General features: G+C 39.4%; 1 protein-coding gene across 3 annotated transcripts in view; it reads right to left on the minus strand.

The window, feature by feature from the left end:
- Positions 1-13,421: 13,421 nt before the first annotated feature.
- The window catches only part of yipf5 (Yip1 domain family, member 5), a 14,989-nt gene continuing 14,440 nt past the window's right edge, over positions 13,422-13,970 (minus strand). For all 3 annotated transcript variants that reach the window (XM_067423213.1, XM_067423212.1, XM_067423214.1), the window contains one exon: positions 13,422-13,970. This exon is cut by the window's right edge and continues 886 nt beyond it. The gene's annotated coding sequence lies outside the window, so the exon portion shown is untranslated.

The raw sequence follows: 13,970 nt of genomic DNA on the forward strand, positions 1-13,970 counted from the left end.
TATTACGTTCCGTGCCGTGTTTATGCTTCTCAGGTATCGCTTCAGTCGATCTTAAAACCTGACACCTATGGCGAATTAGGGTCTTATATAGCCTCCTGTATGCAAATATAAGCACCTTTTTCGGCGGGCTTCTGGAACGCCCCCCATTGGTTCGTTCCTCTCAGCCGCCTCACCATAGGTTCCTGCAGTTGCCGCGGCCCGGCCAATCAGAGCGCTCTTCGCGCTGGGCTATTGCCGTGCAGCTCACTGCGCTTTACATAGATACCTTTATTAAAAGTTTTGCTTCACATTCTCGAGAAAAGGAGTTTTTCCCATACGTAATACTCGTTCCTCTCTCTCAGGGAACCGAGGTTACGAAAGTAACCGAGTACGTTTACTGGTTTGCATGTAAACGGGGAAAACTGATTTATTCAATAAAGCCTAGTTCAGACTGCACGATTTTCAAACTCGTCGGGTCTCTGCTCTATTCACACTGCATGACTATCTGGGGTATCATTCAGTCACTGCTGTGTTCACACTGCACGATGGTTTGACTACAGAGGAGTTCACACTGCATGACTGAACAAGAGGAAGAATCGCCGACAACTCTCTCTCCGGTGCGCAAAACTACGTTTCCCAACTACACGTGCGATGTGCCGAGTAAACAACGCGAGATCACACGTGTGTTAGACCGGAGTTCTCGCGCGAGACTTTGAATTGTTATTTAAAATGATAAACTGCACAACGTTTGCTTCAAACTGTATGTGCGCTGGTTTGTGGAGAAAAAGAAAAAAGATTATGGCGGAAGAAATTGTTGGAGAGACAGGATTGTGTTCTGCAAAGACAGTTTGAGGTAAATAAACAATTTTGTAATGTGCTACTGCTGTGGCTGGATGTGCAAATGTTTGGGCTTTGTTTCTGTTTGATAGAATTGTAAATATATCTATTAAAATACTTATATTCTGCTCTATAACTCCTCTCTGAACGTCCTGCTGCCCTGTATCTCAGTCTTTCATTGGCTGTCGGTCATCGCCGATGTAATTTTCAGTCAGAACGCAGTTCACACAGCAGGAGTTTGAATCGCCGACAGGTCCAGATATTTAGCATGCCAAATATCTCACCGGCGTCGGTGACTCGTTGGCGATTCTCTCTGATCGCGTCTTCGATTATTCACATTGCGTGATTGTCACTCGCTTGCACGAGCACCGATTTGCCTGTGATCTCGGGCATTTGTCGGCGATTTCGGAAAACCTGTCGGCGACTCAAAATCGGGGAAAAATCGGGCAGTGTGAACTAGGCTTAAGCTGATTTTTTTGAGTTATCAGCTTCCTGTTTTGCATGTAAACGCACCCATTGTTTCAACGATTGCTTGTTATTGTTGTGTAGTAAAGTGATCACCAGCAGAACATTTTGAGATTAAACACAGATATCAGATACCAGTCTAAAGTGAATGTATACAGACAGAAAAATACAATTCAAAAAGATCAGATCTGTGCATTAAGACTTGCAGTGTAATCGCAGCTTTAGTGTAAGGCAGGTTAGTTAAAGTTAATTACACTGACCTGTTTACAGCTATGCAGAATAAATAACGTATCATTTTGTGTAAAAGTATAGGCCCATTTGATTAAAGAAGTTGAACTTGAGTTGCTTTTCATTTTGAACAAAATGTAATAAGGCATGAGACAATGATGAACTTAAAGCTTGTTGGTGTTGTTGAGACAAGCATTTACCGATAATGATGATTAATGTTGAGGACGGTTGATCTGCAACTCACACAAAGATCAGGTCTGTAGATAATTATCTATCTGGTCTGTTTTGTTATTGAAAGTACCCTCTCACAAGCCAGCTCATGTCCCTGGGATTCACCTCTGAGGTTTGTTACTGCAGAAGTGACTCAGCGATCAAATCACACCATCTGAACAAAAAAGAAATTTGACTCTTTGAAAGTTGAACTTTGTAGTCTTGACCCTTAAATTAACATTCCACCTTTCCACTTTTTTATATAAAACAATAACTAGGTATTAATTAGGTATAAACCGACCAAATGGCAAAACTGATATCCAACTAAAGCCAGGGAGGCTATCCTATAATCCTAAAACCATTCCAGTGCACTAAAACATGTATTTTATCTTGTAATGTTTTTTACTTCTATAATCTGTAACTATATAGTATACCTTTAGTGTTTTTATATATATTTATATATACAGTACAGGCCAAAAGTTTGGACACATTACTATTTGTAATGTTTTTGAAAGAAGTTTCTTCTGCTTATCAAGCCTGCATTTATTTGATCAAAAATACAAAACCAAATGTAATATTGTGATATATTATTATAATTTAAAATATTTAGTTTTGTATTTATTATACTTTAAATTATAATTTAATTCTGTGATGCAAAGCTGAATTTTCAGGATCGTTCCTCCAGTCTTCAGTGTCACATGATCCTTCAGAAATCATTCTTATATGATGATTCATTATGAGTGTTGGAAACAGTTCTGCTGTTATATATCTCCTTTACTATCATTTTTTAAATCAATTTACACATCCTTCCTCAATAAAATTATTGATTTATTTCAAAAAAAGAAAGAAAAAATGACTGACCCAAAATTACTGACCAGTAGTGTCTATTGCTGTTACAAAAGATTTACATTTTTAAACATTTTTACTTTTTATTCATCAAAGTATTATAAAAAAAGTATCACAGGTTATGACAAATATTAAGCAGCAGAACTGTTTCCAACTTTGAAAATGAATCATCATATGAGAATGATTTCTGAAGGATCATGTGACACTAAAGACTGGAGGAATTATACTGAAAATTCAGCTTTGCATCACAGAAATAAATGATCATTTAAAGTATAATAAATTGAAAACCAATTATTTTAAATTGTAATAATATATCACAATAAAAATAAATAAAAAAAGTGTATTTTTCATCAAATAAATGCAGGCTTGATGAGCAGAAGAAACTTTTTTCAAAAACATTACAAATAGTAATGTGTCCAAACTTTTGACCTCTTAAATTCCCTAAAACTCTGTTATTTTTCAGCCATTTCCTAAAATCATTTAAGTTCTTTTTTTTCCTTCTCATTAATGTACACACAGCACTCCACATTGACAGAAAAACACAGAATTGTTTACATTTTTGCAGATTTATTAAAAAAGAAATGTTTTGGGCAATGTTCTGCTGGGAAACCTTGGGTCCTGCCATGTGGAGGTTACTTTGACACGTACCCCGTACCTAAGCATTGTTGCAGACCATCATGTACATCCTTTAATGGAAACGGTATTCCCTGGCGGTGGTCTCTTTCAGCAGGTAATGCACCCTGTCACAAAGCGTTAGTCATAATGTTATGCCTGATTGGTGTATTTATTTATTTATCTATCTAATTTTATTATAATTAATGCTGATGTGGAGGTGTCACTGCAGGACACTATGTACACATGACTAAACAAACTGAATTGATTATAGTATGTAATAATGAAAATCTCAAAATGTCCTTTTTGTTACGGTCCTGATTTTCAACATTTTCAAGGATTGCCCAATTAGAAGCAAAGAAATGGTGAGTCATTGCCATTAGGTAAAAAAATATATAATTCTGGTTAGCATGACCCAATTAGAACATCCTGCTAATTTCATAATTATTCAGGTGGAGAGAATGTCTCCATTGATGGTCAAAGGTGGACAAAATACAGTCTCTAATATATTTATAATATTATTGTAAATGTTTTACTAGTCACACATTAATTTATTGAGGCCTCTTAAAAGCATGGACTTCTTATACATTTTTGCGTCCAAGTCCACATTTTATATTTCCATGTTCACTTCTTTAACGTCTCAAAACTATAAAATATTAAGGTTAGTGGTCGATCATTTTTTTTTCATTGGCTGCAAAACTTATTACAGTTGACCCCCCTGAAATTTGAAATATGCTATTTGGTTAAATCCTTAATAAAAGCACATTTATTTAACCAAAACCACACGAAAACATAAAAACTGTTGGCTGAAACCTCTAACAATGAATAAACAGGCAGGACAAATCAGCTCAAAAATACACTCAATTAAAACATTTAAAGCTAATCATATTGTTTAATCAAATTAGATATGATTAAGCTAAACAAATATGATCCTTTAATGTTTTCACACAAAACAGACATACAGTGTGTCTAAAATGAGTTGCGTGGTACAGCCTGTGTCATTGATGATTTCTAATTATTCATTATTTGCTCGTTATCAAATGGCTTTTACGCAAGGCAGATTCACTGCAAAAACATCCCCTCTGGAGCAAGCTTGGTTAGTTAGGGGCCTTGCCTATGGCACAATAATGACCGGGGATGAATCTAGGACATTTTGGTCACAAGTAACACATTTCCATTTGTCAACTACTCTTAGAGAAGAACATATTTCACCGTACAAGACTAAAACAAAGCAAATATTATGAAATATGACATTAAAAAGTGAATAAATCACTATTTTTTCCAAACGAGTGATCAGCTAAGCATAGATCCTGGGTCAGACGTAACAACCCAGTGTTTGGGTAGTTTTTGTGTAACCCAGATCCTGGGTCAGACATAACAACCCAGTGTTTGGGTAGTTTTTGTGTAACCCAGATCCTGGGTCAGACGTAACAACCAAGGAGTTGACTTATTTATTGCAGGCTTTTTGCAACCTCTTCAGGAGAGAGCAGTGCAGCGCCGACAAATTGGTGCATGTCTTAGGTGAAAATATAGGTTTGTGTACATTTTATAAATTTGTGAATTCATGAATCAGCCCATTATGCTGGTTTAAATAAATAACCCAATTTGCTTGGTAGAATCAACCCAACGTGTTCTGTCATATATTTTCCCAGCCCTTGGATTGGATTGGATTGTTTTAAATCAGCACTAGGTAACTTTTCAACCTTCATAATATATTTTTAAGACTCTTGTGATGATAAATCGACTTCCAATAGGTTGAATGACACGTCTGCCATAGCCTGATGGGGTCTGTATCGTTTTTAATCGTACTTTTAAACTTCGGGTTTCGGGTAGTAACCCGAGAACAAAAAGAACTACAAAATTCGACTGCTTTACGGCATATACGTCACTTCCACCAACACCCACACTTCCTTAAATTCAGACGTGCGAGCCCAACTTTGTTCGTCGGATAATATAGTCATGTCCGAAGCAGCACAGACAAATAAGAAAGAAAAGGTTTTGTTGGAGGAAAGCAATAAGAGGAAACGATAAAGTGATGGGATTAAAGGCAGGACGAGGATCAACATGTGACCAGCGTTTGCTCGTTGGCGTGAGCTGAAGGAGGCGTGCCCGACCGATGCTGTCAGGCTTGTTATGGTGATTACCTACCACTCAAACATTGAACTGAAGTATCATATAGATTCTGTAAAATGGTAACCAATAGACTACTATAATGACGCTGGCTTGTAAACGTGAGCATCGTGATTATTTGGTGTTTGAAAAAAATAAAACCCATGAAATTATATTCATATGACATGCTGAAACATATGCCACTGACTGTAACGTTACCTGGGATGAAGACATTTCACACGCAACGCCAGAAGAACTCGAACTCCTCTTGCAGTGTTCAGGGGAACGGTTAGTGCTGCACCGACCCGCGGCGCCACTTTTATGAAGTTATTTGGCTCGCCCTGCACCACTGTATATATTTTTACACCCCGTCGCGCACCCGCGACCATTAAATAGACATACGGGGTCCGCGGGTTATGAGACGACCCACGCATCACTAGTTCAGGACTATCAGGGTTGTCATGTCAACAAATGCACGCGCGATAGCATCCCCTGTTGTAGGATGACAGATCTTACGACAGTAGTTGAGGACATTATTTTTTCCAAACTGTAGGGGGACCCCGAGAGCAAAAGTAGCCAAGTGCGGCTTTAAAAACAGTGGGGGTTTTTTGTCTTTGTGTGTGCATATGTGTGTGTGTGTGTGCTGATCTATGTGTTTATTTATCATAGAGCGACAATGTTGGCAGTCCAGTATTATAGTTTATAGTATGTCATTATACACTATAAAAAATGCTGGGTTAAAAACATCTCAAGTTGGGTTGAAAATGGACAAACCCAGAAATTGGGTTGTTCGAACCCACAGTGAATGGACCCATTTCTGGGTTTGTCCATTTTCAACCCAACTTGAGTTGTTTTTAACCCAGCTTTCTTTAGAGTGTATAATGACATACTATAAACTATAATACTGGACTTGCCAACATTGTCGCTCTATGATAAATTAAAATAAGCTGATAACATCACTGTTTTCTCTAGAACGACTGTACAGCCAAATCAAATTTTGTTGCAATATTATCCTGTTTAACTGCTTTGACACAATCGTCATTGTATATATATATATATATATATATATATATATATATATATATATATATATATATATATATATATATATATATTGCTATATTAATAAAGTTGATTGATTGATTGATTGATTGATTGATTGATTGATATGGGTATGACACAGGTATTACAAGGAGAGGGTGAAATATGAGGACATTGGCCATGTTCCCACTTTTCAAAATGCTTATAAATCACACAGGAGGAGTTTTTTGAGAAAGTAAAAATGCAGAATGTTTCCTGTGATGGGTCGGTTTAGGGGCTGTGTGTGTGTGTGTGTGTCTGTGTGTGTGTGTGTGTGTGTGTGTGTGTGTGTGTGTGTGTGTGTGTGTGATGGGTAGGTTTAGGGGCAGGGGCAGTGTAAGGGGATAGAAAATATGGTTTGTACAGTATAAAAACCATTACGCCTATGGAATGTCCCCATATGTCACAAAAACAAACGTGTGTGTGTGTGTGTGCAACTGTTGTTCCGTGTGTATGTGTGTGTGCGCTACCCAGGCTAGAAAGTGCTGGATGGTGCATTTTTGTAGCCCAAAACCTGGAAATGAGTTCTGGTTCCATCCTGGTTACTGAAGTCAATGTGTTTTTCGTTAAAAGCCTGAAAAAAAAAGGTCTGTGGTAAACTCAAGTGAAAGATATTTTCATGTTTTATTCTACGACACAAAATAGATCAGTTATACGTCCTTGTGATTTTTTTAAAGCTTATACTTGTCTTGTAAAAGGGGGTTGCTAACATGTGGCTAAATGGGACATTGAACATCTAAACTTCACAGAGTTCACAGTCGTGCTCTTACAAACTATTCTTACAAACTTTCAGGGAAAATGTTTTTAATTAAAGACTGAAGGAGTTGTCGAAGCTTAATGGTGGTGGCGTTGAAGATCATGCGGCCGTGCTGTGGTTCGTTTACAACCTACCTTTAGCTTGTCGCTTTGTAACGCTTCAATATTCATAAAAGAAGTGTGTCTGTGAAGATTATCACGATGAACAAAACATTCAAGTATCATAAGATTTTGTTGGTCATAGAGTGCATTTTCTGCAATAATCCAAAAGCCAGTGTAAAAATCCTATTAGGTTTTTGTCGAGGGAACCACAGTGATACAGTAAATGTAAACTTCCTTTACCTTTTTTTATACTTTCATTTTTTGAAGTGCTTTCACTTTAACAATAATCTGCTGAGAGTCTTCTTTAAAACAAGACCAAACTTAGGTCTATTTCTATATCACACACACACACACACACACACACACACACACACACACACACACACACACACACACACACACACACACACACACACACACACACACACACACACAAATATATGTTATAACTTTGACTACATAATTACACCACAAGACATTTTTGGAGCAATTCAACTTTTATTGAAAATGTTTATATAACCACATAAAACTTGAACGCAAAGAGAAGCCTACATTTCTAAGAACTTGGTACATGCACTAGATTGTCTTTTCTTTATCATGGACACTATTATCATTGATCCAAAAGTGTGCAGCTATCTCATTTGTTCTCACAAAAGCTATCATATTTATGATTCACATAACAGCATAGTTGGTCGACATGAACATAGTGGATGGCGGTCTCACCAAAGCAGCAGCTCATTGAGTTCTGAATCGGCTTGGAGTCTATGCAACGAGTGCAACAATTAACTTAATGAAGAGCGGACGCATTAGGAAGTCACACTTAGTGCTCAAGTAACACAGATGCCTTGAATATTCATGTGCTGGCAGCTTACAGATTCATAATGCCTCGCGCCACTGAATACTAATAGCTGCATTTCCCGCCAAACGCAATATCAGCTTGTGCACGCTCGCACTCTAATCATGCTCATTGAGTTCATTATATGGTTCGCTCTTCTCACAGACAAAACATCTGCCATTTTGAAAGGCACAAAACAAGCCATACCTTTTGCTAAAACAAGTCACATAAGAGTTTAAGGTAACACTTTATTTTAGGGTCCCATTCTCACTATTAGCTTATTAGCATGCAGGACATTGGCGGTTTATTAGCACTTATAAAGCACATATTAATGCCTTATTCTGCATGACCTTAGACATATCTTAATCCTACCTAAAACCTGAATTTAACAACCTTACTTACTATTGATAAGCAGTAATTAGGAGTTTTTTGAGGCAAAAGTCAGTTAATCATTAGTAAATAGTGGGAATTGGACCCTAATCTACAGTGTGACCAAGTTTAATATTTACCCAGAGGAAATTGGTATTGCTTATCAGGGGGTTTTCCCCAGAGGGGAGGATATTTAAAAATAGCAGAAGTCTCCATTGGCGCTCACATATTCATTTTTATAGAGAAGCAATTGAGATATTGGAAATCTCAGTTTCTTGTTAAACTATAGGCTAATAGCATTATTAAAAATAATAATGCAAAAGTCATAGCTGGATTACCCTATGTAAATCCAAATTTTGCACAACAACAACCACCACCACAACAACAAGCATTTTAAAAAGTAGCTTGTTGGTATAGTTAGCATACATGCTCTCAGGGCTAATGCAACAAACAAAGCTACACACACACACACACACACACACACACACACACACACACACACACACACACACACACACACACACCAAAGGCCAACACTTAATTTACCATTAGTAAATATGTAGTCCAGTTTATTCATCACTAAATTGTTCAAGTAAGTATTAGTAGCTTCAAATAGCATCAAGCTTCAAACAATAGCATGCTAATCGGTTAATGAAAAGTAGCCTATCCAGAGTAGCCATTCCTAAAATCTATTCTCTTTGCTATCAAAGTTCAGGGTCCCAAATCCAGAAAAGCAAATCATTGATGCCACAAACTGGTTTCTTTTCTGCATTTAACACAATAACTGAACAAATCTAAATATAATACAAAACTAGCTACAAACATGCTCGACATGATATCATTGTCATTTAAAAAGGTCACATTCCCTGCATAATAATGTATTAATCAGCTAATATGATTAATATTTCAGATAGTACTAAAATGATATAGTACCCTAGTTCAGCTTTACACAATAAATCAAGTTCAATCAACTACAAAAAGTATATTAACATTTATACTTTCCAATCTTAGCTCATTTTTTTAAACCATCCATGATGACAGAAAAAAAAAATCTGAATAACACGAGTCCCTCAATGAATAAGTCTTGTATAAAGATAGCAGTTATGATAAATATGTGCAAATGAATGCTGCATATGTGATAACGTCGTTTTGCACATATCCTGAGATTGAATCAGGTCTGTTGATGTCAGCGCTGAATGACTAAGGACTTTGTTGAGGAGTTTGTTTGCATCACTTAAAGTGGTTATTCTCAGAAGTGAATATCCTTATAGGGGTGGTTTAAAGATTTGGGCTGCTGACTGAAAGTTTGCAGATTGATCACTATTGTGCCCTTGAGTAAGATTAATTTCTAATTATATGAAAGGAAACGGCTTACCTTATGCAACCTTGGCTGGCGACGGAATAGATTTGAACAGCTCAACACTGCCATCTGCTGTCTTACAACTGAACTGAGTTGGCTTTGTGAGGAAATGGCTCAGGTCACTGGCAGGAAGACGGCGGTGACGTCAGCTGGAATTTCCTTCCAGTTGTCTTCAGTCGGAGCAGATGTGCATCGGCTTCAGCTATTTAGACCCCATACCGTGTCATATGACAGAAGATTGTGGCTCTCTTCACAGAACAAAGGATGAAAGTAATGGTTCATCTGACAAAATGATCATTTAAGATCATCTTGTTTCTGAAGTGAAGAGTCTGCAGACCATAATGTGGACAGTAACTTAAAAGATGTGTTTAATGTTAACATTACTCCTAAACCTGGCTTAAAGAAATAGTTCTGTCATCTTAACATTGCAATTCACCCGTATGTCATTAAACTCTGTACCAAACTCTGTACTTTGACCAATGAGGTTCATTCTCGTGTTACGCATCACTTCAGCAAGGACCAATGAGGTTCATTCTCGTGTGGTTCATTCTCGTGTTACGCAGCACGTTTGAGCTTCAGCGAGGACCAATGAGGTTCATTCTCGTGTTACGCAGCACGTTTGAGCTTCAGCGAGGACCAATGAGGTTCATTCTCGGGTTACGCAGCACGTTTGAGCTTCAGCGAGGACCAATGAGGTTCATTCTCGTGTTACCCAGCACATTTGAGCTTTAGCGAGGACCAATGAGGTTCCTTCTCGTGTTACCCAGCACGTTTGAGCTTCAGCGAGGACCAATGAGGTTCATTCTCGTGTTACGCATCACGTTTGAGCTTTAGCGAGGACCAATGAGGTTCGTTCTCGTGTTACCCAGCACGTTTGAGCTTCAGCGAGGACCAATGAGGTTCATTCTCGTGTTACGCATCACGTTTGAGCTTCAGCGAGGACCAATGAGGTTCATTCTCGTGTTACGCATCACGTTTGAGCTTTAGCGAGGACCAATGAGGTTCATTCTCGTGTTACGCATCACATTTGAGCTTTAGCGAGGACCAATGAGGTTCATTCTCGTGTTACGCAGCACGTTTGAGCTTCAGCGAGGACCAATGAGGTTCATTCTCGGGTTACGCAGCACGTTTGAGCTTCAGCGAGGACCAATGAGGTTCATTCTCGGGTTACGCAGCACGTTTGACCTTCAGCGAGGACCAATGAGGTTCATTCTCGTGTTACGCAGCACGTTTGAGCTTCAGCGAGGACCAATGAGGTTCATTCTCGTGTTACGCATCGCGTTTGAGCTTCAGCGAGGACCAATGAGGTTCATTCTCGTGTTACGCAGCACGTTTGAGCTTCAGCGAGGACCAATGAGGTTCATTCTCGTGTTAAGCATCACGTTTGAGCTTCAGCGAGGACCAATGAGGTTCATTCTCGTGTTACGCAGCACGTTTGAGCTTCAGCGAGGACCAATGAGGTTCATTCTCGTGTTACGCAGCACGTTTGAGCTTCAGCGAGGACCAATGAGGTTCCTTCTCGTGTTACTCAGCACGTTTGAGCTTCAGCGAGGACCAATGAGGTTCATTCTCGTGTTACGCATCACGTTTGAGCTTTAGCGAGGACCAATGAGGTTCATTCTCGTGTTACGCATCACATTTGAGCTTTAGCGAGGACCAATGAGGTTCATTCTCGTGTTACGCATCACATTTGAGCTTTAGCGAGGACCAATGAGGTTCATTCTCGTGTTACGCAGCACGTTTGAGCTTCAGCGAGGACCAATGAGGTTCATTCTCGTGTTACGCAGCACGTTTGAGCTTCAGCGAGGACCAATGAGGTTCATTCTCGTGTTACGCAGCACGTTTGAGCTTCAGCGAGGACCAATGAGGTTCATTCTCGTGTTACGCAGCACGTTTGAGCTTCAGCGAGGACCAATGAGGTTCATTCTCGGGTTACGCAGCACGTTTGACCTTCAGCGAGGACCAATGAGGTTCCTTCTCGTGTTACGCAGCACGTTTGACCTTCAGCGAGGACCAATGAGGTTCATTCTCGTGTTAAGCAGCACGTTTGAGCTTCAGCGAGGACCAATGAGGTTCATTCTCGTGTTAAGCATCACGTTTGAGCTTCAGCGAGGACCAATGAGGTTCATTCTCGTGTTACGCATCGCGTTTGAGCTTCAGCGAGGACCAATGAGGTTCATTCTCGTGTTTCGCAGCACGTTTGAGCTTTAGCGAGGACCAATGAGGTTCGTTCTCGTGTTACCCATCACGTTTGAGCTTCAGCGAGGACCAATGAGGTTCATTCTCGTGTTACGCATCACGTTTGAGCTTTAGCGAGGACCAATGAGGTTCATTCTCGTGTTACGCATCACATTTGAGCTTTAGCGAGGACCAATGAGGTTCATTCTCGTGTTACGCATCACATTTGAGCTTTAGCGAGGACCAATGAGGTTCATTCTCGTGTTACGCAGCACATTTGAGCTTCAGCGAGGACCAATGAGGTTCATTCTCGTGTTACGCAGCACGTTTGAGCTTCAGCGAGGACCAATGAGGTTCATTCTCGTGTTACGCAGCACGTTTGAGCTTCAGCGAGGACCAATGAGGTTCATTCTCGTGTTACGCAGCACGTTTGAGCTTCAGCGAGGACCAATGAGGTTCATTCTCGGGTTACGCAGCACGTTTGAGCTTCAGCGAGGACCAATGAGGTTCATTCTCGTGTTACGCAGCACGTTTGAGCTTCAGCGAGGACCAATGAGGTTCATTCTCGTGTTACGCAGCACGTTTGAGCTTCAGCGAGGACCAATGAGGTTCATTCTCGTGTTACGCATCACGTTTGAGCTTCAGCGAGGACCAATGAGGTTCATTCTCGTGTTACGCAGCACGTTTGAGCTTCAGCGAGGACCAATGAGGTTCATTCTCGTGTTACGCAGCACGTTTGAGCTTCAGCGAGGACCAATGAGGTTCATTCTCGTGTTACGCAGCACGTTTGAGCTTCAGCGAGGACCAATGAGGTTCATTCTCGGGTTACGCAGCACGTTTGAGCTTCAGCGAGGACCAATGAGGTTCATTCTCGTGTTACGCAGCACGTTTGAGCTTCAGCGAGGACCAATGAGGTTCATTCTCGTGTTACGCAGCACGTTTGAGCTTCAGCGAGGACCAATGAGGTTCATTCTCGTGTTACGCAGCACGTTTGAGCTTCAGCGAGGACCAATGAGGTTCATTCTCGTGTTAAGCATCACGTTTAAGCTTTAAGCAGGTTCTGCTGAGCTTCTGTTCATGTTTGCTGATCAATGTTTATATGTGAATAAAATATTAAATTCAAGCTACAAATGAACTAAACCGCTCGATTCATATGGATTAGTTTTACAATCTCTTCATGAACGAGACAGCGTAGACCGGCAATGGAGGAACTGAAATTCATTAAATATCTTAATTTGTGTCCTATGGGTTTGGAACATGAGTGAGTAAATTATGACAGAATTTTCATTTTTGGGTAAACTAACTCATGAACAACTTTAAATCAGTGGCTTAATCATTATACTGTAGGCCCTATATCACAAACAACTAAAAAGGTCATGGGGCTTTCAAATATCATGTTAAAAGATTGATAACTGCTTTAAAGGATGACGGAAAAGAACAATTCAAACAAAATAGTTCAAACAGAAGTTGTACTTTTATTTAATTAAAACAGCCTGTGAAACAGCACAAGTGTAACACCCCACCAGTTGGTCACGGATTTTCCACAAGACAGGATTGATATAAACATTTGTACTCTTCTGGATATACAAAAGAAAGTTACGTTTTATATAAATATACCCATTCATCTGAGAGGACAGCCATGGCTCCGTAAAATGAACAAGGAGCCCATACATATTGAGAAAGATTTGCTCTGTAAATTTCACTCTTCAAGCTTTAAGAACTATTTCGAATGGTGCTAAACCTTGGCTCTTCCTCGTGCATTTCAAAAGATATACGTAATAAAACTGTAATGGAAACAAAATAATTTACCAAGTTTACCAAGACTGATTTGAAGTGGATGAAATGGATTTGGAAACAAATCATACAGTAAATAACCTGCAGAAATAAAGTCTTGAAGAGAAAGTTCACAAAAATAGAAAGTTGTCATCAATTACTCATTTCAAATAAGCATGACTTTCTCTAATGGAACACTATTTGACATGCTTTTTCCCACACAAATCCATT

Source organism: Pseudorasbora parva, chromosome 18 (genome assembly GCF_024679245.1).
Source record: "Pseudorasbora parva isolate DD20220531a chromosome 18, ASM2467924v1, whole genome shotgun sequence".
NCBI classification, from domain to species: domain Eukaryota; kingdom Metazoa; phylum Chordata; class Actinopteri; order Cypriniformes; family Gobionidae; genus Pseudorasbora; species Pseudorasbora parva.